Raw genomic sequence first — 12,254 nt, 5'->3', positions numbered from 1 at the left:
GAGAGACACACACACACACACACACACACACACACACACGGAGTGAGAGGGGAGCAGGCCTGTCTCCACCCTGGAGCCCCTTCCAGGCCCCTGTCTCCATGCCCCCCACATCCGACTGCATCCTTCCCCATCACTGCCTCATCTGGGTCTTAGCAGACCCAATTACTTATAATAAACAATTCCGTTTATCTTTATCAGAATCATTATCTAAATTGGCTACATGACACATACTGTTCTCTAAGTGCGCCCGGGGGAGGAGGGGCCATAAAAGCTGGGTTCTGCACTCCGTAATTATCCCTCTATGGGCCATAAACCATTACACTGGTGTTTAAAATAGGTATGGCGAGCAGTTTCCCAGCCCGCCGAGGGCCGCCCAGGGCACCCACGAAAAGGATGCGCTGGAAGTTTTGCTGTGGCTACAACTTCCAGCTGCGCGGCAGCTCCTAACAGGGCTCCCGCAAGGCCGGCCACGCTGTCCTGGGGACCCAAGGGTGTGAGGGGTGAGGCCCAAGCGCTGGGCAGCGAGCAGCCAGCCAGGAGGCTGTGCGACAGGGCCGTCTCGGGGCTCCCCCGCTGCCCTCCTGGCATAATGAATGTTCTCCCTCCAGGACCGCTGGCCCTCTCTCCCCCGCCACTGCTGACTTGGGTTTTCCTCACTGTTTGCAGAAGCGCCTCTACCGCCTGTGGGGCTGGTCTCCCCCTCACTGTCCCCAGGGAGGCCCACGTCAGCATCTCGCTCCTGATTAAAACAAAACACTGGGCGGCCCCCTCGGAGCCCGCCTGCCTTTCAGCTGACCGGTCAGAGCTGCGGCTCTGGCCTTGTCTTCCCAGAGGCCTCTGCTCCCTCTGGCCTCTAGGAGGGATGACCAGGGTCTGCGCCCCACACACGGTCCAGACCCCTGGCAGACAGATTCTGTGGTTGACCTGCCAGGACAAGCCGCCCTGACACTTAGGCAGGGCACAAAGCCCATTATCTGAGGCCTCTGATGCCTGGCCCTCCTGGAGGCTCAGAGGTGGTCAGACAACAGCTCCCGGTCTGTGGACCAACAGGGACAAAATGATGCTGTAAGGGCTTCCCTGGTGGCGCAGTGGTTGAGAATCTGCCTGCCAATGCAGGGGACACGGGTTCAAGCCCTGATCCGGGAAGATCCCACATGCCGCGGAGCAACTGGGCCCGTGCGCCACAACTACTGAGCCTGCACGTCTGGAGCCTGTGCTCCGCAACAAGAGAGGCCGCAACAGTGAGAAGCCCGCGCACCGCGATGAAGAGTGGCCCCCGCTTGCCACAACTAGAGAAAGCCCTCGCACAGAAATGAAGACCCAACACAGCCAATAAATAAATAAATAAATAAATATTTCTTTAAAAAAAAGAAATGATGCTGTAAGAGAGGGGCTCCTGGTGGGCCTCTGCCTGGGCACACGGGGAGAGGATGGACAGGGGTTCACCAGGCTGAGAAGAGGAAGAAAGAATAGTCTCACGAACAGGCACAGCTGGTGCAATTCTTTAGAGGCAAGAATGAAACTGATGTTTGAGAACAGTTAAAAAAAAAAAAAAGTTGTGCCTAGAACGGTGGTTCTCAAAGTGAGGTTCCCTAGAACAGTGGCCTCAGCCTGGAGGCCCGGAATCTTACCAGAAATGCAAATTTGCAGGTTCCACCCCAGAGGTATTGAATCAGAAACCCTGGGGAAGTGTTTAGTTTAACAAACTAGTTTGTTGGTAGTTTGTACCAATTGTAGTTTGTGGTTATTTTAACAAGCCCTGGGGGGGGGTGGCGGGGGAGGGTTCTGACACCTGCTCAGGTTTGAGACCCCTGGTGCTAGAGCATACACAGGAGGGGAGTTGGGAGGATGCAGGCACATACAGCAGGTGAAGGCCTCTAGGAGGCTCCCAGAAGGTCTTGAATCCCTGGAAGGGTACTGGAGAGCGTGGAAGGTTTTTAAGCAAGGGAGTGATAAAGCCAGATCAACATTTTAAAAAGTGCACTGACTTCGGGGTGGGGGCGGCAGCAGGCAGGCAGTCAGGGAGGCCAGGAAGAGGCTGAGGCAATGGTTCCAGGGAAGAAGGATGGGAAGGCCTGGGTTGGGGATGGCCAAGGGGACAGAGAGAAGGGAAGAGGTTTGAGTGACAGTCAACGGGTCAAACAGCCAGGATGTAGGAGGTGAGGGAGAAGGAGGCATCAAGGAATCTGACCTAAGTACCCGGAGGATGACAGGTGCCTCTCACCAGGATGGGAAAGAGGGTTTGATGGGTGGCGGTGGGCACCACGACTTCAAGATCCGTGGTGTCTCAGGGACCTGCAGAGCCCTCATGTGAGGAAGTCAAGAAGTCCGATGCCCCATCCAGGTGGAGCTCTGGGTCGGGAAGTTGCTGATGTGCAGAAAGGGTTGGAAGTCATGGCCTCCCTCCACCTAATAACTTTTGGTCCTTATGGTCACAGCCTCCCCAGTCCTGGTGACTTCATGGTCCTGGCAAGCCCCATTGCTCACTCCCAAGGCCTCCACTGGCAGCTCAGCATCTCTCCACCTGAGTCCAGCATCACCTTCAGCAGGCGAGTCATCCACCTATGCGTCTGGCCACCCATCTGGCCACCTGGCTCGCTGAGCCACCACTCTGCCCATTTCTGGGCTCCTGGCTTCACGTGCATTATTTTTCCCCCACTCCCTAAGCGAGGGATGATGAACACCATTTTGCAGATGAGAAAACTCAGACTGAGAGAGGCCAGGTCACCTGCCCAAGGTAACACAGCAAACAAATGAGAGGAGTTGAGATCTGAACCCAAGTCCTGCCCCCATCACCCCATCAAGACGGCACCCGTGTTCTTCCCCAGCAGCAGAGCTGCAGCCCTGGCTGGTTCTCCCAGGGGAGGGAGGAGCTAGTGCCCACGGCAGTGGGCAGACCGGAGGGGCTGGGACCCGCCTTCGAGGGAGGCCCAGGAGTCTCGAGGCCTGCTTAATGCGCCCATAACTCATTCCCTGGGTTCACTAATGTTCCCAGCTATTAGTGGTGAGCACAGCTAAGCAAACTACAAAATATTCCTCTGACTCAACAATCAATTTCCATATTGTTATAAATGGAGTCCATGCCTACCGCCACGGTTCATTTTTCTTCAAGGGCCTTTTTTTCCCCCCTTCCTTCTCTTTACCCAGTACAGTGAGGAAGTCATTACCGAGTGTTATGAGTTTCACAACGCGCTGAAAAAATAAAAATGCATACCACATCGCGTCAGGGCCACATGCTGGAAAGCTGCCTTTCCCATCACCCAAGGAGCTGCCAGGGTCAGGAGAGCAGGAGGGGGAGGACAGAGATGACAGCTCCCTGGAGACAGCAGGATGGAGGGTTGGGGGCAGGTATCGGATCTCTGGGGAGAGAAGTCTGTACCCCCATGAGCTCACGCAGTCCTTTCCCAGGACTGCCCTGGGGTGGCTGCTCCGAAGGACGCAGGGTGGGCTTGTGAGGCTGGGCCTGGGGTTGTGTGAGACCTCTGGGCTTCCCCAAGAGGCTGGCATCCTCATGCATGGGCAGAGGCTTCAGAGTCCTGAGCAGGCGCCCCAAGCCCTGAGCCTCCTCTTGGTGAGGCTTCCTGCGGGGATCAGTCAGGTCACGGATCCCCCCAACCAAGGCACGCAACACTTCAGCCCCCTGGAGCCACTGACCAGTCCCCGGACCAGGCAGAAGCCACTCCATATCTGTGGGTGTTTGCCTTTCCCCGCAGGTCCATCTGGTGGTCCCTGCTCTCCCAATCCACGGCCACATCCACTTGTGCATCTGTGCAAAGCTGCTGTGCAAGGACATTCACCATGGCAGTGTTGGTAATAGTGAAAATCAGATGCAAACCCCTTGTTTATCGTTAGGGGCTGGTTAAAGGAACTCCGGGTCAGAGCACAGTGAAGACGGGGCACCAACAGGAAAGGAACTGCCCAGTAAGTGAAGAATGCAAGTTGCCAAAGAGTATGTACAGCACAATTCCATTCTGTCCCAAAGTAATGCGCGTAGAACAGAACATAACTGTGTAAACATGTTGGGAGGAATCTGTCCCACCTCTAAAGGAGTTTATCTCCAAGGGGAGGGGGCAGGAGGTGGGGAGAGAGCTTTTACTTCTTTGTTTAGACATTCTATATTTGAATTTTTCCTAGCATGTATTGCTTTGGTAATGATAATAACATTAAAAGGATATTTGTTCAAAAGAGTAATAAGCCCATTAGGTTCCTCTTACCTAAGACCTTCCCTGACCCACCAAAGTGAAATGTGTTTGTCCTTCCTTTTAGCAAACCCCAAACCTTGACTCAGGTACTATCAGGGCACATATCACAGTCTGTGTCCCCCCCTTTAAACTGTGACTTTGTTCAATTCACCTCAGCAACTGCATAGCCAGCATGAGGTTTGAGCGTGCCCCCCCTGCCCCCCACCAAGGGTAGGGTCTTTGCCTGCAGTGTCCCAGCACTAGGGCAGAGTCTGGCACAGGGGAGGAGCTCAAGAAGTATGTGTGGACTAGACCAAAAGTTTGATTCTGGGATCACTGGCTCTAAGAGCCGGAATCTACTCATCCCCCAGAAATGGAACCCAGCAGCCAAGGGGCTTGTCTTAACAGATGTCCACACTGGCCCTGGACTCATGGGACTGGGGTCTGCTGCACCTAATCACCAGTTTCCCCCACTGGGCTGTGAGTCCATGAGGGTAGGCTATGTGTGTAGGTTTCACTGCCATGTCTTCATTTGTCTAACATGGGGTCTGGTATGGAGTGAACTCTCAGTAAATATTAGATGGATGGATGGGTGGGTGGATTCATGGAGGGATGGAAGGATGTGTGGACAGAGGACAGATAGGCAGACAGATGGGTAGATAGATAGGTGGGCGTGTGGACGGATGAACAGATGGATGGGTGAATAAATGAATGGGTGGACAGATGGATGGATGGCTAGATGGACAGGTGGGTGGATGGATGGAAAGGGTGGGGTGGATGGATAAATGAGATAAGAGGGGTCAGCATACCTTCCTGCTTTCCTAGGCACTCAGACATTCCTCTTGCCATCCACATTCTACTCTGGGGCATCACCCCATATCACAGGGGAGAAAATTGAGGGTCTCTTCCTCTTTTCAATCAGAAGAATAGAGTTTAGCCCAATGTTTTGCCCCATTCACACTGCCAAGAAGCCAGGAATCTCTGGCCTCAAATGAGAAGAACTGAGCCAAGATTCTAACACTCTCCCCTGGGTCAATAATCCACTCAGGAAATACTTACCGAATGCGTACCAGGCTCCAGGGACTGTACTAAGTGTGCAGAACAGGCCAGGGCAGGCCCTGCCCTCACGGCGCTCCCACCCCAGAGCTACAGTGTTTCCCTAAAGTCCCTCTCGCATTGGCACACCCCCCTGAAGCAGTTGGGGTGCTCCCTTGCTCAAAACCCCTCTGGACTCTACAGTCAACTCCAACTCTTAACCATGGAACCGAGAATTCTGAGGACAAGCCCACTTCCCCTCTAGCTCCACTTGGAGCCATTCTCCACCAGCATCACGCCCTGTCCTCCCTTCCTGTGGCTCAAGGGCCCTGGGGAGCCGATCGTCCACCCTTCAGCCTTGTGAGCACCATCTCCGAGTTAAAGGGTCTACGTAATTGCCTTCTCTGTGGATCTCCCGGGCCGCCCTGTATGCTTGTGTAGGTTGTTCACTGAACAGGGTGCTCCTCAGAGCGGGGAGTGGGTTGAAATTCAGTCTGTGCTCTGCTTGCCAAGCATGTACCATGTGGGGAGGGCTGGGTTAGACGTGGTTCTGCTCCCTGCTGGGCCACAGGGCATCCCTCAAGCACAGCAGGGATCGCCCTGGGTTTGGTACCACCAGTGTCCATATCTGTCTCCCCTATCAGACTGGGGGCTCCCCGGGGACAGGGTCCCGGTCTGAGCCCTCCCTGTGTCCCTCCACAAGGCCAACTGGGCCCAGAGGAGGTGCCGATGAGGGGTCTGCCTAGGGCCAGGTGCCGAGTTCTGGAGCGAGGTGCCCGCTGGGTGGGGGGCTGTGCCTATTTGAGAGGAGGGCTCCCTGGACTGAGGAAGGCTCTTCACTGGGACCTCCGGGGGGTGGGGGTGACCCAGCCATGTGAACACAAATTGGGAGCGAGCCGGAAGAAGGCAGCGAGGGCAATGCCTGCTGCCGCTGGGGCCAGGTGGGCTGGGAGGGCAGGAGAAGCCCCCGGGACCCCGTCCCTGACAGCTCTTGTCAGGGATTCTGAGGAATTCAACGTAACTGCCGAAAGGGCCAGTCTTGCTCCAGAGAATCCCAGGTGAAACCTGCCCATCTCCACCTGACTCAGGAAGGTGCACCCAGGAACTGCCCTCAGCGCAGACATGGAGCCCGGCTGACTGTGCACCTGAGTCTCCCGGCAGAGGCACCCTGCATGGTGGGTAGTGGTCAAACGAAGCTCAGGAAAGGAAGCTGAGGCTCAGGGAGGGGCAGGCGCTCGCCCCAGGTCCCACAGCCAGGAAGTGGCAGGGAAGGATTCTCACTCAGTTCAGCTGGAGGGCAAAGCCACTCTCCCTCCTGCCCCGTCACAGCGAGGGCCCTACCCTGCCCATGTCACAACACAGTTCCAGAGATGCAGGTGGCAGAAACAGGAAGCTTCCAAAGTAAGGAATAACTGATCCCCAGAGATGGCTGTCCTGAAGGGGCAGGGGTGCCCCCATCCCAGGGAAGGGGACAGCCCAACAAGGCCCAAGCAAGTTATTTAGGGAAGGGACTAGGCAGGGTGGGGGGAGTTAACATCTCTCCCTCCCTTTCTGTGCCTGACCCCACCATCCTCTGTCCGCCAGTGAGCTTAAATGCTGACTTGGGAGGAGCCTTCCAGTCGATCAATAGCTCACCCAACAAACAGGTTTTTCAAAACTCGCAGCTTATAGATTTCTCTCCCCATCTCATTCTTTAAACCTGACAGCTGCTGAGCTGATGGGGGACGCCCTCCAGCCGGGAAACCAATTCTGCAGATGCCCTGCTGGTGGGGTACAGGACACCGAAGGCCTAGGGAGGCCCATGCGGGCCCAAAAGCCGGCGGCCCGGTTACCTGGCAGGGTGAGATGGTCCCCACCTGGCCTCCAGATGGCCCTTTATCGGCCCAGCCTCCTCTGCCCTCAGCTGCTGGGGCAGAGGAACTGGCCTGACCTGGTGAGAACGTGGGTAGTGCGTCCGGTGGTTACATCTCCAGCTTGGGAGTCAACCAGACCTGCTTTCGGGCCCCAGTTCTGCTCCTTCCTGGCTGTGAGACCTCGGCAAGTCACTTGACCTTTAGGCAAGTGGGCATAAAAGTGGTACCTATCTCATCGGGCTATCGTGACAATCCCATGAGAAAACGCAGTGCCTGGCAGGCAGTAAGTGTTACATAGTATTGTTTTTAGCTAATCCCAGGAGCCCTTTGCCTACCAACAAGCACTAGAGAAAGATATGGGAGCCCAGTGACACACCTTGAGATGCCTTGGCCCTGACCCGTGGAAAAGTGCTTCATGGATAGGTGACTATAGATCCCAGGCTGCCTGGGAGGGTCCTGGTGTATATCTGTGGCCTCAGCATAATTTATTATTATTTTTTTTTGCTGTAAGCGGGCCTCTCACTGTTGTGGCCTCTCCCGTTACGGAGCACAGGCTCCGGACGCGCAGGCCCAGCGGCCATGGATCACGGGCCCAGCCGCTCTGCGGCGTGCGGGATCTTCCCGGACCGGGGCACGAACCCGTGTCCCCTGCATCGGTAGGCGGACTCTCAACCACTGTGCCACCAGGGAAGCCCCCAGCATAATTATTAGTAACATCCCCTTTCACTCTGAAAGTGTCCTGGTTTGGACAATGAATGGCTGGGTCACCTAAGTTCTGATTTGCTTCACTGTGTCAGGGCCAAACAAGATGTCACTAAATCTTGTCAACAATCCAGGAGTAGGAGTTGTGCTCCCCAGTGACAGAGTAGGCAACTGAGGTTCAGAAAGGGTGTGTGATTTGCTCAAGGGCACACAGCTGGGAAGCGACTGCGCTGTGGTCTGCGTGACTCCACTGAACTGCACTGCCTGCATCCATTCCCCTGGGATCTACTGAGACGCAGTTAAAGGCTCAAGGATCAAAAGTTGGTGCTCCTGGGGGCAGACAGAGGTCTTGGGACCCCGGTTCCTCCTGCGGCCGTCTCCACGCAGCCCCTCAGCCCTCCCCAGGCGGGTTACAGAGAGCAGGTCCAGCTACCTGGAGAGCTCCCCGCAGCCTTGCACACAAGTCAGCCTGACCCGGGATAACAAGCTGTGAAGATCTTATCGGGCCCCTGATGGCGGACACCGATGCTAGCAGGTTATCCCCGCCACTGCCCACCGTGGCCGCAGCCTCCTCCCAGGCTGGGGAATCCTGCTTTCTTTCCTAAGTGGAACATCAGATTACCCAGGTCTGATTTCACTGCTGATTGGGTCTGGGAAGGGAGGAGTCCACCTAACACCCAGACAGCTCTCAGGACAGGGTGAGGCCAAAGCGGGCTGCTTACCCATCACCTGCCGACAGTGCCCCGTCCACACTTGGGGCCAACAGAGTTTCAGTCCATTCTCCCTTCCACCCCAGGGTGGGAGTTGCTGGGTGAGCAGGAAGCCAGTTTGTTTTAAACCTGCAGCCTGGGCAGGGGAGTTATCTGAGATGACCCACAGAAGTGTTCCTTCCCCGTTTCCTCCTTTTATTCATTCATTCAACAGACCCTCCCCAGTGTCTGTGCTATAATGGGAGACTCTCCCTCCAGGTTATGCCAGGGCGGCAGGGCACAGTGGCAAAGCCATGTGATGAGGCCTGAGGCACTGCAGAGGCTGCCTGGGGCATGACCCGAGCTGGGTCACACAGGCTGAGCGGAGTTCGCCTGGTGAGAGAAGGGGAAAGCTATTTGGTGCAAAGGACAGTGTGGACTGGGGCAAAGAGGCATGAAAGAGAGTTGAGTGTCCAGGGAAAGTGAGACTTGGGAGGTGAGAACTGGACATCTGGGGTGGGGCTGAGGGGCTGGCATGTGGCAAGAAAACTATGAAAACGTTGGTATCTGGCATCCAGACCTTAATCTCTCCTGAAGGTGCCAGGAGATCTTAGAACGGCTGGAAGGAGAGGTCGAGAGTATGGGCTCTGGGCCTTCGCTTGTCCATTCATGCATTTGTTCAACAATCTTTCTGGGATCTGAGGCGTGCCAGGCCCCGTTACAGCAGCAGGCAGACTATGAGCAGGACAGACCCAGCCCTTGCCCTGTCAGGCCTCTGAGGCTGGCTGGGGACACATACATGAACACAATTCGGTGGCATGAGACACAAAAGAAAGCTATGGAATAATATAATTGTTCTAACTGGAAGGGATGTTGAGGGAAAGCTTTGAGTCGTACTAGGCCCCTAGCAGGAATGTGTCCTCTCTGATCCTCAGTTTCCTCATCCGTAAAATGGGGATAACCATGGCCCCTGCTTCATGGAGTTGTGGGGGAATGCGTGGGAAGTGCTGGCCCAGGGCCTGGCCTGGAGTAGGAACTCATGAGCGTGAGCTCTTACTGTAACTGCTCACATTTAAGCGGCCAAGAAGCTGGCGGGCCTGGCATTGTGGACAGCAGCCATGCAGAAGATGGACTGGACACAGCAGAAACCTGGGAGAGGTGGCAGGGTCAGAATCCCCCAGGAGGATGGGAAGGACAGCCATTCCTTTCCAAAAGGTACAGAATTCTCCCCAAGACAGAACCCACCCACTATGCCTAAGCCAGCAGCCCTGTGGATTATGGGGGTAGCCTGGGCCAGGGACAGAAACCAGGGTCAGCTGCGCTGAGGACGAGGGCCCCCAGCTAGGGGGTGACAGCTCTCCTGGCGCAGACATGCCCAGCCTGGCCCTGGGAAGAACGTACTATCAGGCATGTGGTCAAGAGCGGCGCTTCTGAAGCGACACACACCTGGGTTCCTGTTCTGGCCCTGCCATCACTGTGGCCTCAGGCAGGTGTTGTGAAACTCTCAGAGCCTCAGTCTATGCCTCTGTGAAACGGGGATAACACAATGGTACCTGCACTTCCTGAGGATGCGATGAGATGATGTATGCAAAGTGCTCAGCGTGCTGTTCGGCACACAGTTCTGCAGGCTACAGGGAGCCTGGACAGACCCTCTGGAAGGCCTGAGGATGAGCTCCCTCCTTGCTCTCTGGGCCAGGCTGCCTGGCCTGCCCAGTGGAGCCTGGGAACCCAGGACACAGGAACTTAGTCTACCCGCCTTGGACCATTTTCCCTGCTCGCTTCCAGGCATACCACTTGGAAGAGCTTCCTGAGCTTTTCTGGACTCTTTTTCCCCAGAAGATGTTTTAGAAAATCTAGGGCATTTGCTGGTAGACCAGCCCGAGCTGTCCTGCTACAGGCGGGCAGCTCCCAGCAGTAGGCTCTCCCAGTGTCCTGCATGGCTGTACCCCACTAACCAAGGGCAGAAGGCCCCTCCTGCCCAGAGCTCAGCCTGTGGACTCACTGTCAGGAAAGAAAGTGGCTCAGCTCAGGGAGACTGCCCCAAGGAGGTGAGGGGTCCTCCACCTTGCTCCGCGGACCTCAGCTTCCTCTCTGCTCTAGTCCAGCCTTGAAAAGAACCAGCACGGCCTCCAGGAACCCAGGTCTGGGCTATGGGGCAGCCAGGGCCTGCCCTGGCCATGCGCCCATGCCTAGCCTTCCCAAGGAGGCCAGGAAGGAGAGGTGCATGCAGGGGCCGAAGTGGGGACTGCCCTGACCTGAGACTTGGAACTTGACACATTTGGTGAATGTGGCTGAGGCCCCACAAGAACGTGTCACACAGATGACAGGCAGGTCACAAAATCACCCCTGGTCTCAAAGTCCCAGGACTGGTACAGCCCCTGCCCTCAGATACAGGCCACAAAAACTGGTGGCAGTGGTAGGGCTGGCCTCCCTGACTCTGCAGCTGCTCAAAACTGGACAGGGCAGTGACCTAAAGCCACTCAGAGAGGTCTTGTGACAAGGCCTACAGGCCACGGGGCTCAGGGCAACGGGAGCAAAGGACTGCGTGCTGGGCCCTCTGCCTGAGCCCCGGGCGCCACCAAGAGCTCCCCTACATCTGAGCCCCAGCTCCCCACACCAGCATCAGAGGTCACCACCCCGAGGCGGGCAGGCACCTGGGCTCCACAGCTCAAAGGGACATCTCCCTTCAACGGACACATCCCTAAACATATACAGGGTGTGTTCTTTTCTCTTTTTTCTATACATTGGACTCTAAAATCTGGGCCATCCCACCACCCACATTAACTGCGTTAAGAGGAATTATAAAAAGAAATCAAATTTCCCATAGCATTTGAACGCCATTAAAATGCCAAACAATAAACTACCAGGCTGCAAATTAGATCAGTGGAAATATCAAACACATTGAGGTATAAAATCCATAATTGCATTTAGTGGCAGCCATCCCTGGAGAGGCCCTGCTAAAGATCATCACAGCCCCACATATGAGAAGCTATTGACAGAAGAATAAAAATCGACAGGCCAACCAAATAAACCGCACAGGCTTCATTAAATATTCAGCAACAGAAATTTGACTATCCTGGACCTCTCCCCTTGGTCCCATCCGGAGCCCTTCCCTGCCCAGCTGGGGGCTCAGCCCCTGGCCCGCCCCAGATACCAGAGGAGGGGGTCAAGTGAGGGTGGTCGGAAGCGGGCTGAGGCTACAGCAAAAATGGGGGGGCTCCACCAGGATTATTATTGTTGGGCGGGTGTTATTAGCTTTCACCCTAGAGTAGGTGTCCCCTCCCCCCAAGTCTTTAATTAGGTCATTACAGGGGAAATTTCCAGGGAGGTTTTAACTCCTTAGGAGCCGAAGAGCCTCCAGCCTGAGCCACATGCCTGGCAGGGGTTAGGGCTTGGCCCTCCGGGCGGGTAAGAGTGGGGGACGGTCCCTGAATCCGGGGCAAGGCTTTGCTGGGGGCCCTCGGAGGATCGGGTTCACCTGCCCTCCCTCCCCCGCAACAGAGGAGCCTCCCTTGCCCAAACCTGGTGGGCCGGCCCCGGATTCAGGGGGACCCTCATCGGGTAAAGCGGGACCCCAGCCCCGCTGGGCTCCAGCCCACGGGGACCCCGCCCTCCGCAGGGTGGCTCCTGGCTCTGGCCCCCGCTCCGCCCAGCCGGCCCTTTGCTCTCCCCTAGCGCCCCTCCTGGTTCCCTCCTCTCCACTCCTCTTTTCCAACCATCTCTCCCTTCCCCTCCTCTCCTCCCGGCCTCTCCTAGTCCCTTCCGCTCCTCATTCCTTTCCTCTCCAATGATCT

At 56.1% G+C, this 12,254-nt stretch overlaps 1 protein-coding gene across 2 annotated transcripts in view; it reads right to left on the bottom strand.

Annotated features, from left to right (window-relative positions):
* The window catches only part of LMX1B (LIM homeobox transcription factor 1 beta), an 80,462-nt gene that overhangs the window by 42,717 nt on the left and 25,491 nt on the right, over nt 1-12,254 (bottom strand). The window lies entirely within an intron of this gene.

Source organism: Neophocaena asiaeorientalis, unplaced genomic scaffold (assembly GCF_003031525.2).
Source record: "Neophocaena asiaeorientalis asiaeorientalis breed wild unplaced genomic scaffold, Neophocaena_asiaeorientalis_V1.1 scaffold78, whole genome shotgun sequence".
Lineage (NCBI taxonomy): Eukaryota > Metazoa > Chordata > Mammalia > Artiodactyla > Phocoenidae > Neophocaena > Neophocaena asiaeorientalis.
The sequence above is the reverse complement of the archived record's forward strand: the minus strand, read 5'-3'. Positions and strand labels throughout refer to the sequence as shown.